The sequence below is a fragment of the Pinus tabuliformis genome, chromosome 5_2 (genome assembly GCF_031772625.1).
Source record: "Pinus tabuliformis cultivar Carrire ecotype Pingquan chromosome 5_2, CPIR1, whole genome shotgun sequence".
In the NCBI taxonomy this organism is placed as follows: Eukaryota; Viridiplantae; Streptophyta; class Pinopsida; order Pinales; family Pinaceae; genus Pinus; species Pinus tabuliformis.
This window is the reverse complement of record NC_142306.1, coordinates 909,773,576-909,789,569: the sequence shown is the minus strand read 5'-3', so window position 1 is coordinate 909,789,569 and position 15,994 is coordinate 909,773,576.

Genomic DNA, 15,994 nt, shown 5'->3' with positions numbered 1-15,994 from the left:
GGGTTATTGTTCTCTAACATGACTGAAATGGATAAAGTAGAAATTAAAGAGGTTTACAAGGTTGTTTATGTATAAGAGGAGTAATCCAGGCTCAGGCTAATAGCAATGTTCTAATGGAAACTTTAAAAAAATATGCAGAGATAGGAAACTTACATCACCCATAATACAAATGTAATGAATCTCCTTCGTGTGTAGAATCAATGAACATAATATCCAGAATCTGAATACAATCATCTAAGAACCTTGTTTCTCGCCCAATGGATGGGTGCTCTCACTTGGATCCAACAATATTGAATCTGGACACTCCTTGCAGCAAGAGATGTATAGGAGGAAATTATTTAACAAAGAACATATGCAATGGAGATTGAAAAATCAAACTACCTTCACCATGAAGGGCAAAAAGCTCAGAATTTTTTTTACCTATAACTTATTGTATGCATTTTCAAATAATATATATTTGATAATAGTTATGAAAAAATCCATATGTAAAAAAACTTAGAGCTTATGTGTAAAAATGAATATAGCGCATATAATAAGCTTAAAAGAAATATATTCAATTTTGCTACAATCTCATAATCTATATAACACTGTTAGCTAATATAAATTTTCTATATAATATAAATTATGTTATGGTAAAACAAATAAATAAAACTATGTTATTGTCCCACTATTAGTTTTTCTCTATTAATCTTTGGATTAGTTTTTAAAAATTACTTATATTATTATATTTCAAACTTGTAAAATTAAAATATAATCCATTTCTATTTAAATTTAAAAATAAATTAATATTTAAATGTAATTTTCTTTGTTAAATATTTATATTTTCAAAAGTTTGTATTGGTGACTATTAGTTTTTAAGAATTACTTATATTATTGTATTTCAAACTTGTAAAATTAAAATATAATCAATTTGTATTTAAATTTATAAAAATAAATTAATATTTAAATGTAATTTTCTTTGTTAAATATTTATATTTTCAAAAGTTTGTGTTTGTGACCATTAGTTTTTAAAAATTACCTATATTATTATATTTCAAATTTGTAAAATTAAAATATAATCCATTTGTACTTAAATTTATAAAAATAAATTAATATTTCAATATAATTTACTTTGTTAAATATTTATTTGTATTGTTATTGATTTATATTTATTATATATATATAATTAATTCTTTTGAATTTAAATAATAATAATAGTTTATAATTTTACTTATATTAATAATTTTTTGATAAAAAACAATATTTGTATTACAATTATAAATCATAATAATGTTAATATTGATGTAAGTAGCATTATCATTATTTTGCATTTCTTTTAACAATGCCAATGATTAAGACACTTTCTGATCATTATTTTCAAGGATGTGACTATGAGAAGCTTATTACTTTGTCTTTATGAGTCTTAAAGGTGAGCAATTTATGTTAAGCAAACTATGTAAATGAATCACATGTAAGATTTTCTTTGTAGTAACACACCGATCTTGAGCATATGGCGGCTTTGTTCGTTTGTGTGAATTTTGAGTTACATTAAAGTCGGTTGATTGTGATATAAACAACACAATAAGTGATTGATTATTAATGATAGTAGAGTAATTTTTGTAAATAATAGTACTTGATCTTTGAGATTAATAATTTAATAATCAAAGTGTATAAATGGTTTAAGATTGTGCGGGAGAAGTTACATTATAAATTTTAAAAATCTATTTATGAATTTAAATATTAAGTGTAAATATTTATATTTAATAATTGAACAATAGATGATAATGTAATAGAGAATTAAGTAATGTAAATTTTAAAAATCTATTTATGAATTTAAATATTAAGTGTAAATATTTATATTTAATAATTGAACAATAGATGATAATGTAATAGAGAATTAAGTAATGTAGCAGAGAATTAAGGATCAAATTATTAAGTGTAAATTTAAGATATTAAATATTGTTCTAATAAATAAAAAATTTATATTTAGCGTAAAGAGGTTGTTATGAAATTAGTAAAATAAAGTGTTGTGAGATTATAATGTCATTTAATGAGTGAAGATGATTATACAAGTTTGATTTAGAGCTTAATTTAAAAATATATTTAGTTAATTATTCACAAATATTGAAATAAATATAATGAAAGGAAAATTATATTAATAGAAAATTTAAAATGAATGACTTAATATAGATTGAAAGTATAGTCTAACATATTACAATTTAGATTTTTTAAGGGATATTTTCAACTACTTTTGCTTAAAATTTGAATAAAAATTTAGAAGAATTGTTGGAATTGTAGATATCAATTACTGAAATTATGCAATTTGGACGTGATAGAGGTTTTTTAGAGCATTAAATCCACTTATGCATTCAAAATGCAATTTGAACAATGAAAAGTTATAATTTGACTACAAATTATATGGTTAGATTCTCATGATGATTGCCATAAGAGTCCAAATAATAGATTGTTTAGACATCTCCCATAATGAATCGAGGCAATTACCCTCTCTATCCCAAGAATAAGGACAACTATAATTGGCATTGAATGATTCCAATTTTGTCACTAGGAAGAAACCTAAATATACATTATCAACTGTGATACTACTTTGTTGGCATATGTTGGGCTTCAAATAGACCAATAAGCATACAATTAAATAATGAATACCTTCTTTTGACTGAATGGTCATTAAGTGACTTCTCTAAAGAAAAACTTATGATTCTAGGAAATTGATATCAAATATTCATTACTTGATTAAAATAAAGAAAATAAATTAGACACTAGAAATCAACGAAATCAACACAATAACTTCTTTGTGATAATAGCCATGCCCATATGTAGAGCCCCGAGGGTCGAGTCCCCGTTGTTAAAGCAGCTTTGATATTGAGAGGTGACAGTTCAACTCTCTCAACACTCTCAGGGTCAATCTCTGTGGTTGAGCCGGGAGAAAGTGATCCCTTCGGGTTGATCTGCTTGGTACAAATATTTTGTGGATATAGTACTCACTGATCTTTGGGGTTCATGAACCACATAGAAAAAAAATATGGAATACATACATACATACATACATACATACATATACACACACACACACACACACACACACACACACACACACACACACACACACACACACACACACACACACACACACACACACACACACACACACACACACACACACATATATATATATTCCATGACCATAGGCATAATAATCGCCATAAAGACACATATTTTACATTGTAATCAATCTAATAATCGGATGAAAACCCAATATCAAATAGAAGATAAACTTTTTATTCTTAGTCAAAGTATGAAGTGTAGATCGTGAATGATCAATATGATAGTTTTCAACACATTGCTTTCCTAGCTATCTTTATTTTTAGATGAGGGTTGATTGATGTTCCAATACTGATCAAACACCCCTTTGGTCAAATTATTTGGTTAAGTCATTTAGGATTACTTAATCAATTAAGAAAAATCAGGTCTATTGTGAGTTACATAAATAAGGGTACCAAGCAACAATTGATAGAGGGTAACATTGACTTTCACAGTTTGACATTATTTCGTTAACTTGAAACCCAATTGAAAAGGCGTAACACATGGCTTACATTAATCGATCTTAAAGTGTTTCAACAAGTCTAATAAATATTTTTATTGAGAGAGAAAGACTATCAGATAATGGTAAAGCTTAAAGACTAAAAAAGAGATGCATAAGACCAATATCATCATATCAAAGGTGTTAGCAAGTTGACTCTTCAATCAAAGAAAATTTTCAATATTATTACCAATGATAATCAAGCCATCAATATACACAACAATGTAACACACCCCCTACTATACCTAGCCCTTACTAAGGGTAAAAAGGGGCATTTACCCTGATGACCCGACCTCTAATGTCTCGTTATGGAAATGGGGTCTAAATTTTTCAATCTTTTTCAACTTCCTTATAACTTAAAATAGACGACGATGTTGTGTTCGTCTCATTGAGACCTTTCCAAGGATATAAAATTTTCTTCAATCCACCTCTCGGATCAAAATATATGGAGTGTGTTTCAAAAGTTTCAATGAAGTGTGTCTCTTCATTCTTCATCTTGTGATCTCTTGGTAGAAGGATTAGTTAGCTTTGTAGTTTGATCCTTTGGTATTTTAATACTCTTTCATGGTATCAGAGCCTTGACCGAGGTTCGATTCCCCAATTTGTGTTTGAGGGGGGTGTTGGATTTTCACACTCACCTTGTTGGGAATCAATCATATGGACTAACCGCCACTCTGGGATCAACCCTCGAGCCACTTAAAAAAGGTAATGATAATGGTTTGGAAAATTACTAATGCCTGCGGGTTTTGGTGTAACGGAAAACTTAACATGGTACCAGAGAAAGCGATCCGTGCCTCGCTGATAATGTTTTAGTTTTATTTTTTAATGGGGGTTTCACAATTTTTTTCTAGATTTAAAAATTTACAAATCTATTTGAATATCATATCTCATTGAATGTTATCTTTTTTTATTTATTTTCCTCCCTACGTTTCACTTCTGGGGGGGGGGGTCTTAGAGCATTTGAATGCAATAAAATGAAACCATTCAACAATACCTATCCAGATTCACTCAGGTTCGAGATGAACTTGGAGGAGTAGGAGAAAATGTTCCATCATCCAAACTTGTGAGATTATCACTCCTTGGCTTTCCAAACTCTTGGCACAACTATCAGGATTCAGTTAATGGAAGAGACAAGCTACCTGATTGGGAGATAATTTCGTCTTATTTGGTGCACAAGGAGATTAGAAGAAACATTAGAGATGGTGTCACATCCAGAGTTGAGGAGGAAGAAAATTTTTCCTTTGTGAGCAAGGGAAAGAAAGACAATGGCAAGAAGGCCCAAGGAAAGAAGAATCCAACCTAAACTAGGGCAAGAAGAAGGATCTCATCAAAATTAAATTTTTCATTGCCATGAATATGGATACTATGCAATCAAGTGTCCGCACAAGAAATCCAGGAAGAAGCATATAGGAGGAGAAGCAGGTGATTCTATCGCACCACAATTTGAATTGGAATTCACCCTCATTTCATGCATGGAAAGTACTGTACAAAGCAATGTATTTTACTTGGAATCTAGAGCCTAATCTCATATGACATGATCTAAGGATTTCTTTAGTAGCATGGAGGAGAAGGACCTACAATTACACATAGAACTTGGAGATGATGGACAGTATAGTACCAAAGGGATTGGTATTGTCACCTTTAAGAGGGATTCAAACTCCCATATTCACCTGGAAAATGTAATGTACATGCCTAGGTTGAAGAAAAATTTGATTTGATTAGTTGTATTGGACAATAGAGGTTATTATGTGGTGTTCAGTAAAGGGAAAACTTTTCTGAAGCATGTTGTTATTGGACAAGTAAAACAAATCAGTGTTAGAGTGAAAAGTCTTTATGAGCTAGAGGTGGATCCATGCGCTGCATTGAGCAGCAAAGCAGAACATGTTTAGATTTGATATGTTGGAGAACTCTGGCATAGGCGCATGGATCATCTACACCATGGAGATTTGAAAATCATGAAGAAGATCACCCCAGGACTTCCAAAATGCACCCTTGATTAACATGATGTTTACAAGGGATGTACTCTTGGAAAATATGTCAAAGCCTCCTTCCAGCAGCCAAGATAGAAAAGTTGGATGTTGGCATTATGATACAGGTGTTGTCCTTGATGGCAACTCACTCAGGTGAAAGATCACAGTACAGCATGTCAACAAAAAAGAATTACAGATTAGACTACAAAGAATGAAAAAAGAGAGGTATACACAGGTTCACTTTGACTAAGCTGCGTATACACGCAGGTTCACTGAACACAAGTAGCATATACATACACACGCACTTTCACAGAAGGAAAAGTGCGTATATCTTGGAAAACTAAGTTTTTGGTCCGAGTTATTTGGTCCAAGGTATTTTGATCCAAGGTATTGGTCCAAGGTATTTGGTCTGAGGTATTGACCCTAGCTATTTGGTCCAAGGTATTGGTCCTAAGTGGTTTTGGTACATGGTATTGAGAAAGGTCTAAAACTATATAAGGAGGAGAAGATCATTAGGCCAAGTGTGCAAGTATCAAATATCTGATGAAGTGTGAGATCTAACATGCAGGTTATTGGCTTATGGTGTTGTTCTTGATTTGAACCAAGGATGAACCTTAGCGGTTGATGAGGGATAAGATCTAATGACGGATCAGGATCTTAAGGCTTGAAATGAATTATCATTATGTGGTTTGATCATGTATAGTCTAGATCTGAATACTGACACATGTGTTATTCTGTAAATATTATGATCTGGGTATAACTGAAGTCCGGAACAGCTGCAGAATTATGAATTGATATTTTCAGATGTGTACGTTGGTTGGCTTTGATAAAAGCGCGTATACACGTTGGTTTGACACATGGAAGTAGTGTATACCTTATGAAGTATGTTTCAGTTGTTTCTGTTTGTTGTTGCAGAGTTATGGGTTCTGCTTTGGGTTCTGGTGACTATATTCTGGTAACAGTGTTTTGAATGATTAGATTGATTGTGACTTGCTACAATGAACATGGGTTGTCAAAGTGATTGATTGATTCAGCTGTTGGTTGATTCAGAAAGTGATGATTGAGTTTCAGTGATTGGTTGATGCAGATGTATTTGATGATTGTATTGCAGTTATGATGTTGTTGATGGATCCAATCTGAAAATTTATGAAACATGGTCCTTGGAGGAAGAAAGAAGGTCGTAGCCTTCTGTAGGTCGCTGCCTACGTACTAGTAAACATATCGGCTAGTACAAGAGCTAGGGGGTTGTAGCTCCCTTCCAGTAGAAGCTGGAGAACGAGAGAAGGTTATAACCTTCTGTAGGTAGGAGCCTGTGTACTAGTATGAGTTGGCACAGGTACAAGATTGTAAACATATTTTCTTATTATTAAAAGAAGACAGAGACGATAGCAGTAGGTGGTTTTTACCCACATTGGGTTTCCACCTTATATCTTGGTGTTCTTGTGTGTTGCTCATGTGTGGTGTTTTATTCTGCTTTTACTGCACTATCTAATAAATCTCTGATATACTAGTTAAATTTCAATGCATGATAAATTGGCTAAATCAAAAGTTATTTGCATATACGCTAGTTGCTTTAAGTACAGTCGCGTGTACACGCTAGTTCGCTTAGTTGAAGTAGCATATATAAATCTATTTGGGAAATAAAATTATTGATCTGATAATACTGATTCACCCCCCTCTCAGTATTATTTCCAACAATTGGTATTAGAGCATGTTCTTAAGAAGAAGCTTGATCGCTTGAAGGGAGATCCATCATCATGAGTAATCAAGAAACCATGGGATCCATCAGACTGCCAATTTTTTAAGGGAGCAACTTTGTTTATTGGAAAATAAGAACCACAACCTATCTACAATCACTTGGAACGAATGTCTGGGAAATTGTGGAAGGAGGATATACATTTCCAACAGCAATTCCTACAGATACGGCAGGTAAACAACAATATGAAACCAATGCCAGGGCTGTCAATACTTTATTGGGAAGTCTGTCACAGTTAGAGTTTTTCAAAGTCATGCAACTCAAATCATCCAAAGAAATATGGGACAAAATCGTTCTGAGCTACCAAGGAGACTCTTAGGTAAAACGTGCTAAACTTCAAACTCTCAGAATTCAATATAAAACTCTTAATATGCACAGTGATGAAAGTATAGCTAGTTACTTCTTACGTATAGATGAGGTTGTCAATTGTATGAAGAATCTGGGTGAAGATATAAAAGAAGTTACCTTAGTTGAGAAAGTTTTAAGATCCTTGTCTACTAAATTTGAATCAAAAGTGTCTGCCATAGAAGAAAAACAAGATCCGTAGACTATCACTATGACACAGCTTCACGGAATCTTAACTACCTTTGAGATGAGAAAAGGAGGTTCATTAGATATGAGAGAAGCCGCATTTAAAGCTTCAGCAAAAGGAAAGGAAGAACTCAATGAATCAGGACATATTTCAGAAGAAGAAGATGAAGTAAACTTTGTTAAGAAGCTTCAACGGGGTTTTGGAAGATTTAGAGGTAAGCTACCCTTCAAATGCTTTGCCTGTGGCAGAGTCGGTCATTATGCTACCAAATGTCCTCATAAAGATAAATATGAAAAAGGGAAGGAATATGCAAAATGGAATAGAAAACAAGTTGTAAATAAAAGGAGTTACTATACTCATGAAGATAGCGATGGTTTATCAAATAGTGATGAAGATGAAAATAGTAATGACTATAGACTTCTAATGGCTTATGACAATGATAATTTTTGGGATGCTTTAGAAGAAGATGACCTTCATGAAGAAATATCTAAACTTCAAATATGTTTAGAAGAAAAGAATATGATTATAGATACCTTGACATACCAACTTGCTGAAAAAGAAAAACACAATGAAAAACTAGAATGTGAAATTGTGGGTCTAAGAAAGGATCTTGAGAAAACGAAATCTCTCAATCTTAGATTTGCTAAAGGATCAGAAACCTTAAATGAAATTATCAAAGTGCAGCATTCTCCTCTGATAAAGACAGGTCTTGGATATACTGAAGAAGCATCTCAATCACAAAATCCGTCAACCTCCACTAAAAGCTATCTTGATGCAGCAAAGACCAGTGAACAGTATGACAATCGTCAGCAAAGGCATAAAGCAGATCACCAGGTAAATCAGACTCAATTTATTCCAAGGATGAATAGAAGCCACAACCAACCTCAGGTAAATCATACTCAATTTTCTCCAAAGATGAATATCAATAGAAACTACAATCACTAGGTCAATAGATTCGATAGTCGTAGGAACTTCTTTAATGGGCAATGTTTTTCATGTCATAATTTTGGACACAAAGCTGCTCAATGTGTTGCTTATAAAACCATCATGACTAGAGAAGCACGAAATCAAAGGAATGTAACAGGGGTCAAGAAAAGTTCCTATAATAACTTTTCTCTTCTTGAAAATGAAATAGAATGCTCAATCTGTAACAAATTTGGCCATGAAGAATCTGAATGCAGGAGAAAATTTCGGCAAACATCTCAAAAGGAGCAAACTACATTAAATCCCAAGATATGGAGAAGGAAACAATCTCAAATAGAAGGATGTGGTATAGCCTTGTATGCAGTGTTAGCGCTTGGAATTCACCTAGGCTGAGATAGACAAACTCTCAAGGCTACATCAAACCATTTCACCTCGTAGCTAGCCCTACGAGGTATGAGAAGGCTCTCTCGGGTCAAATTCGATAGATCTTTCAATATGATTAGGCTGACCAATTAATAATAAAGATTTTAGGCTAGTAAATTGATAAGGGGGGTTGATTTAATGATTTTTGGGGTTTTTGGTGGCAATTGGTGGAAGTGCAATTCAGGGTGCGGGGAATGAGCACAGTTTTTGCAGGGGTATCTTTGGGGCAAGGTAGGAGTGAGCGCTGATGCCTTAATCTGAGATGGATGATCAAGGATGATAGAGGAGGAGCTAAAGAGGGCAAACAACCATTTTGAATCCTCTCTAGACAGTGGAAAACATAAATATTGAACAAACTAAAAAGCTGAGCATGTCAAAGCATGAATTCAAACTTTACCACTTCATCTGTCCAATTAGAAGCAAAAGAGAGATGTGGAATACATAAACAAACTTACAAGAACATGTAGAGAACACACCATCAACACAACAATCCACAAGAATCCACAATGATGTCTGCAAAACCCTGGCCTTCCTTTTCCTCAAATTGCAGAAATACAAGTCAAAAATACAATAGAGCTTCTCCCTCTAGAGTCCAACCATGAAAATGAGAAGGAGAGAGCATAATATAGACCATCTAGACCATCTAACTCCTTTCCCCACCTCTAGGGGTCGAGCTCAGCTTCCTAGGGGCAGTTTGAACTAATTCTAAATCAAGCACTAGATAATAGGCAGGCTCAACAACTTACCTCTAAAACTTAGGAAGCCTATCTATGCATTAAATATTCACTATTTACATCAAAGAAGCTTCTAGAAGTGGTAAAGAAGAGTAAAAGTATCTAATGCCATGAAATTTACACAAGAATCCATCATTTACATGCCCAAATAGTCAACAAAAGTGAAAACAGTGCTTTGCTGGCCGAACTGGTCAAAAACTGGCAAATTTTGCTTGACTGGTCGCACCTCTGGCTTGACTAGTCGCACCTTTTTTCAGCTCTGTTTGAGGGCCTTCCCGGAGTCCAAATCAGGTGCAGGATAGCTCGTTGGAAAGGACTGGAAGTCTACTTTCCAACCCAACCGGAATTTATGAATTTGGAGTTGATTTGACCCCTCAAAAATCATTTCTCCCAAGACTGCTCTGTGCAACTCAAAAAAGGGGCAGAAAGTCAAAATTTGCATGTATTTTGAGCTTTTGGCTGCCTAAATCTTCACAAAATTTGAAACCCTTCCATAGGCAAGTGTACTTTTACAAGAAAAATCCAACCATGTAGAGTTTTCCCCGTTCTGAGCTGTATCGACGACTCGTCTCGTACGGGGTGAGACGAATCGAGTGGCCAAAACCTGTAAAATTCCAAAAAAATGCCAAAAATGCCTCAAAATCCTCAAAATTTCTTGGTTTTGCTGCTAGAAGAAGGCTAGTCAGTATCATGGTGAGTAAGAGAGGCCTTAGCCAAGATACGGAGTGGGTTGGTCTTCTTCTTCCTTTTGAGAGCCTCGGTCAACCTCCTTTGAAACATTTTCATCTTCGCCTTGCAAACATGCATCCTAGCCCAATTAACCTGTGATGACCGCCCTTTCCACCCTTATGAGGCCTCCTCTGTACCTCAACCTCTGTAGATGATGAATGGTCATCACCTTGCTCATAAGTCTCAGTATCTGGCATGGTTTTGGAACCAGATGAGCAAGCTGAAAGGTAAATAGAACTGCTGCCTCTACCTGCAAAATGCTGAGAAGTATGCTGTTTTCAAGGGGAAAAATCATAAGGGAACTGTTAGGGGAGGGATTTTCAATAAGGAATGGGAAATAAAAACAGGAATTTTTAGGGAAAATTCACAAAATGTAACACATACCATCTTATCATTTTTAAGAAATCATTTGCAACGAAACCATGTATGATAGGGACCAAGGGAAAGAACATATATGACAGGGGGTATGGGGCAGCATTATCCATTTGATTTTTATCCTTTAATGAAGCAAACTCTGCTATCTGGACGGGATTCATATGCATTTAGTGATAAGGGAAAGAGAGCTTCACTTGTATTTTTATCAAAAGGAGATTTGACAACTTCAAGGGAATGATAAAAAAGGGAAAACAGAGTTTATTTTGGGCAGCACAGCAACACGATTTTATAGACTTTTATAGACCAAAAACACAGCAATATGTCCATTATGAATATATACACAGCTGCAATCTTTGATTTTTCTTTTTATAAATTTCATAACAGCAGCTTGCCTCTTTTTTATACCCAATAATATCTTTGTTTTTCATATTTGGGTCATTTTGGCATTTTATTTTTATTTTTCTTTTCATATCAATTTTTTATATATATATATATATTTATATTCTTTTTGTTTTATTTTCTTGCTGCAGGTCCATGTAATTTGCTTGTTGTGGGGAAGGAGAAGGGCAATTTAGGGTTTGTGGGAACATGAAGGATATTAGGGTTTAGCGAAGAAATTTGGGAAGGGAAAGATTTTGAAGGAATATGGGATGGAAACCTTGTATTTCTGGCAAACGATATAAATGAAATAATAAGATAAACATGCAGCAACATTTGTGAATTTAATTGCCAAGGGAACAAGGATGGGATAAGAGGGATTTTTACCTTGAAAAACAAACAAAACCCTAGCAGATTTGCCTACATTGACAACATTTAAATTCACCATTTATCTTGCAAATTTTTGAAGAAGAAAACCATGAGACATGTCATCATTCACTTATTCCTTGTTATCACAGATGAATTTGGAGCTTACCTGGTCGATTTAGCCATTTGGGAGGGCGATTTGGGTGATTTGGCACGTTTCTTGGCAAACCCAGCTCGACTAGTCGCACCTCCCACTCAACTAGTCGCACCCCTCTGACTCGTCGCTCCAGTTCAAAAATTACACTGTGAGAGCAGCTCTGACTCGTCGCACCTGCCTAACTAGTCGCACCTCAAACTCGACTAGTCGCTCCTCCAGAAATGACCAAAATCGCTGCAAAATCGCCTTTCTTTGCTTCTTTCTTGTGTCATGCAAGTTTGCAAATGCATAATGAGGCCATGAAGAGGGCTTTTTTAATCTTTATAGGTCCACATTAGAAAAAATTAAATCATCAAACCCACTTTATAATGTTGTATGTTGTGACATTCATTTTAACACTGTTTTTTAAGTTTCACTTTGCCCGAAATTGATCTTTTGAGTGTTTTCACTTGGTTCTTTTTGCAGGCTGATTCTCTGATGGATTCTGAGGAAGAAACTAGGGTTGTTGCCGGCATTCTGAAGATTTTTGAAAATTTCCTTTATTGTTGCCATTTTCACATGACCTTGGGTTTAAAAACAGAGTTTTTAAAACCAAGGTAAAAATAAGCTGTAGCAGATGAAAACTATCAATAAAACGTAATTACAAACCTCCTTCTGGCTTGCTGAAGACCATCAGACTTTTGACTCATGACCTGGCAATGATTTTGATCGAAACCCTATACCTAGACTTGGAATTTCAAGACAAAAATGAAACAAGTGTGACACAAGGTTTTTTCAAATGGTATGACCTGATTCCAGCAAAGCCAAGAAGGGAACAAAGACCAGTCCTCCATTCAGTTTTATGGCATGCCTAGCGGGATGCAAAACTGACACTAATGAGACACCTACCTATGCATATGCAAAGAGCTATTGATCACCGATGGAGGGCTCAAGACCGACACTAACATTGGCTCCAATGGGGATGGCAGCTCCTTGGAGGTGCCAAGAACCTCAGACCTCTTGGGAGAGCAGACCAATGCCTTATTGGGCAATGGAGTCAACTAGTACAAATATAACCATACTCGAACAGACTTTATTTGACTTGGATTATAAACTGAAAACTTTCAAAGGACTTTGACTCAAACAAACTAACTTAAGACCTGAACTTAAAACTCAAAACTTGATGGCAGTACGTAACTGCCTGTGGTTCTTACAAAACAATATACCATCAAACTATATCATAATGCCAATGCAACAAATCAAGAAGAGGGCTTCTTGACTGATTCTTTTTATCAGATCTTCTGGTCAACAGTACAAACCTATCCCTGGGCATCCAAAAACATAGCTGACCATGATCTCCTTCATCACTGAACACTGCAATAAACACTATCACTGCTGGCTGCAACAAACTTGCTAGAGGATCGTGAAAAACATGAGGATTTGCCACTGTCACTTCCTGCTGAAAGAACAAGGTATCCTTTGTTTCAAACTCTGATCTGCCTTCATCATGTGCTTCGGTAAAAGTATGCTCATGGGCTTCAAAAATCTTTGAACAAATGGATGAGCATATCTCTTCTTGGAAAAACATTTCAGCACATGAAACATATGAAGAATCTGAAAGGTAATCCTGTATGCTATGATCTTCTATGGTGTGAATGTGCTGTAGGTCATCTTCATATGATATCACAACCAAATTATCAAGTTCCTTATTACATTCTTCAATCATAAGGAAAGAAACTTCAGCTGTTTCTTGTGGTGCAAAAATGACATTTCTATCATCTACTATAAATTCATCCAAAGGAACTGTTTCACTTACTTGAATGAAGATGTCATCTTGCTTTTCATGAACTGACTGAATTACCTCCTCATGCAGGCCCTGTTCTGATGGCATGAGAACATTTGGATCAAAAGCTTTGTCTATGGTCTCAACAACAAAACCTTCTTTTTCAGAAGAGGAAGAAGGTCCACCATCATCTTCTTGACCATGTGCACACTGTATTTCTACGTTAACTTGAGCTGGAACAAGACCTCTCAAAAGTAGATCTATCTCATCTTCAGATAGAGGAGATACTACCCTTTGTTTTCTTTTGTTCAAACAGTGATTGTCTTCATATGACAAGGCATTCAAGCTATCATTTTTTACTGAGTTATTGAAAGGAGATTCATCACTTACTTGCACAAAAGTCTCACCTTGCTGTTCATGAACCTCTGAATCCAAAACTCTGTCTATGATCTCAACAGTAGAGCTCTCTTTGATGGGTTGCATGCTGCTGTCTTCTGTGGGCAGATCTGTAACAAGCTCTTCTCTTTCATCAATTACAGCCATATGACCATCTTCAACTTGCTGATCTTGATAAGAATCCTCTAAGATTTCTATGTGCTGCTGAAACGGCTTTTCATACAGGGCTTCCATGATCTCATAATCCATAAAATTATCATCTTCATAATATTTCTCAAGGCTTTCAATAAAACTATGAGCATGCTTGCAACAGTCTTGAACTAAAACCAAAGATGGATATGATTCTTTATAATTTTCAAAGAACACGGTATGAAAATCCCTTAAACAATAAATTGAAGCAGATGGCAAACTTTCATACCATGATTGAGCTTTACCTTCCAGAGTGGCCAAGAATATTTTCATCAAGCAATCTTCCGGAAAATCCACCTTCAACTTGCGAATATGCATATGAAATCTGATTAGATGAAGAGCAGCATCCTTCTTACCATCATCATTAAATATAGGCAGATTCCTTGACCAATCTACCTTTGGAATTTTATTCGGAAAACCAGGAATGTGATCTCGGCTCAAGGGAGCATATCTTCTTGCAATCCGATCCATCTTGAAAATCTCAAAGCTACTGATCTTCCTGCAGTGAAGTCACCATGAAGCATAGGTTGCTGGATTCTTCAGCGAAAGGAGTCGCCAGTGAATGATTTCAGCCTTTCAAGTGTCCGATCGTTGTCCACTATCAACAATCAGATCTGAACTTGATACATGTACTAGGGTAAAGATGTCAATGAAGCGCTATGTTCACAAATCCCACGGAGATAGACTGAAGCAGCGTTTATCTACTAACGCTGATGTAAAACAAGAGCGTTTTCGAAGGCTTCTGGCGTAACTTCAGGCTCCGTCTAAGACTTAAGAAATAAACACATCAATGAGAAAACGATTAATATGTTTTCCCCAGTATGGTCGCCAATATGTTAGCGCTTGGAATTCACCTAGGCTGAGATAGACAAACTCTCAAGGCTACATCAAACCATTTCACCTCGTAGCTAGCCCTACGAGGTATGAAAAGGCTCTCTCGGGTCAGATTCGATAGATCTTTCAATATGATTAGGCTGACCAATTAATAATAAAGATTTTAGGCTAGTAAATTGATAAGGGGGGTTGATTTAATGATTTTTGGGGTTTTTGGTGGCAATTGGTGGAAGTGCAATTCAGGGTGCGGGGAATGAGCACAGTTTTTGCAGGGGTATCTTTGGGGCAAGGTAGGAGTGAGCGCTGATGCCTTAATCTGAGATGGATGATCAAGGATGATAGAGGAGGAGCTAAAGAGGGCAAACAACCATTTTGAATCCTCTCTAGACAGTAGAAAACATAAATATTGAACAAACTAAAAAGCTGAGCATGTCAAAGCATGAATTCAAACTTTACCACTTCATCTGTCCAATTAGAAGCAAAAGAGAGATGTGGAATACATAAACAAACTTACAAGAACATGTAGAGAACACACCATCAACACATCAATCCACAAGAATCCACAATGATGTCTGCAAAACCCTGGCCTTCCTTTTCCTCAAATTGCAAAAAATACAAGTCAAAAATACAATAGCACTTCTCCCTCTAGAGTCCAACCATGAAAATGAGAAGGAGAGAGCATAATATAGACCATCTAGACCATCTAACTCCTTTCCCCACCTCTAGGGGTCGATCTCAGCTTCCTAGGGGCAGTTTGAACTAATTCTAAATCAAGCACTAGATAATAGGCAGGCTCAACAACTTACCTCTAAAACTTAGGAAGCCTATCTATGCATTAAATATTCACTATTTACATCAAAGAAGCTTCTAGAAGTGGTAAAGAAGAGTAAAA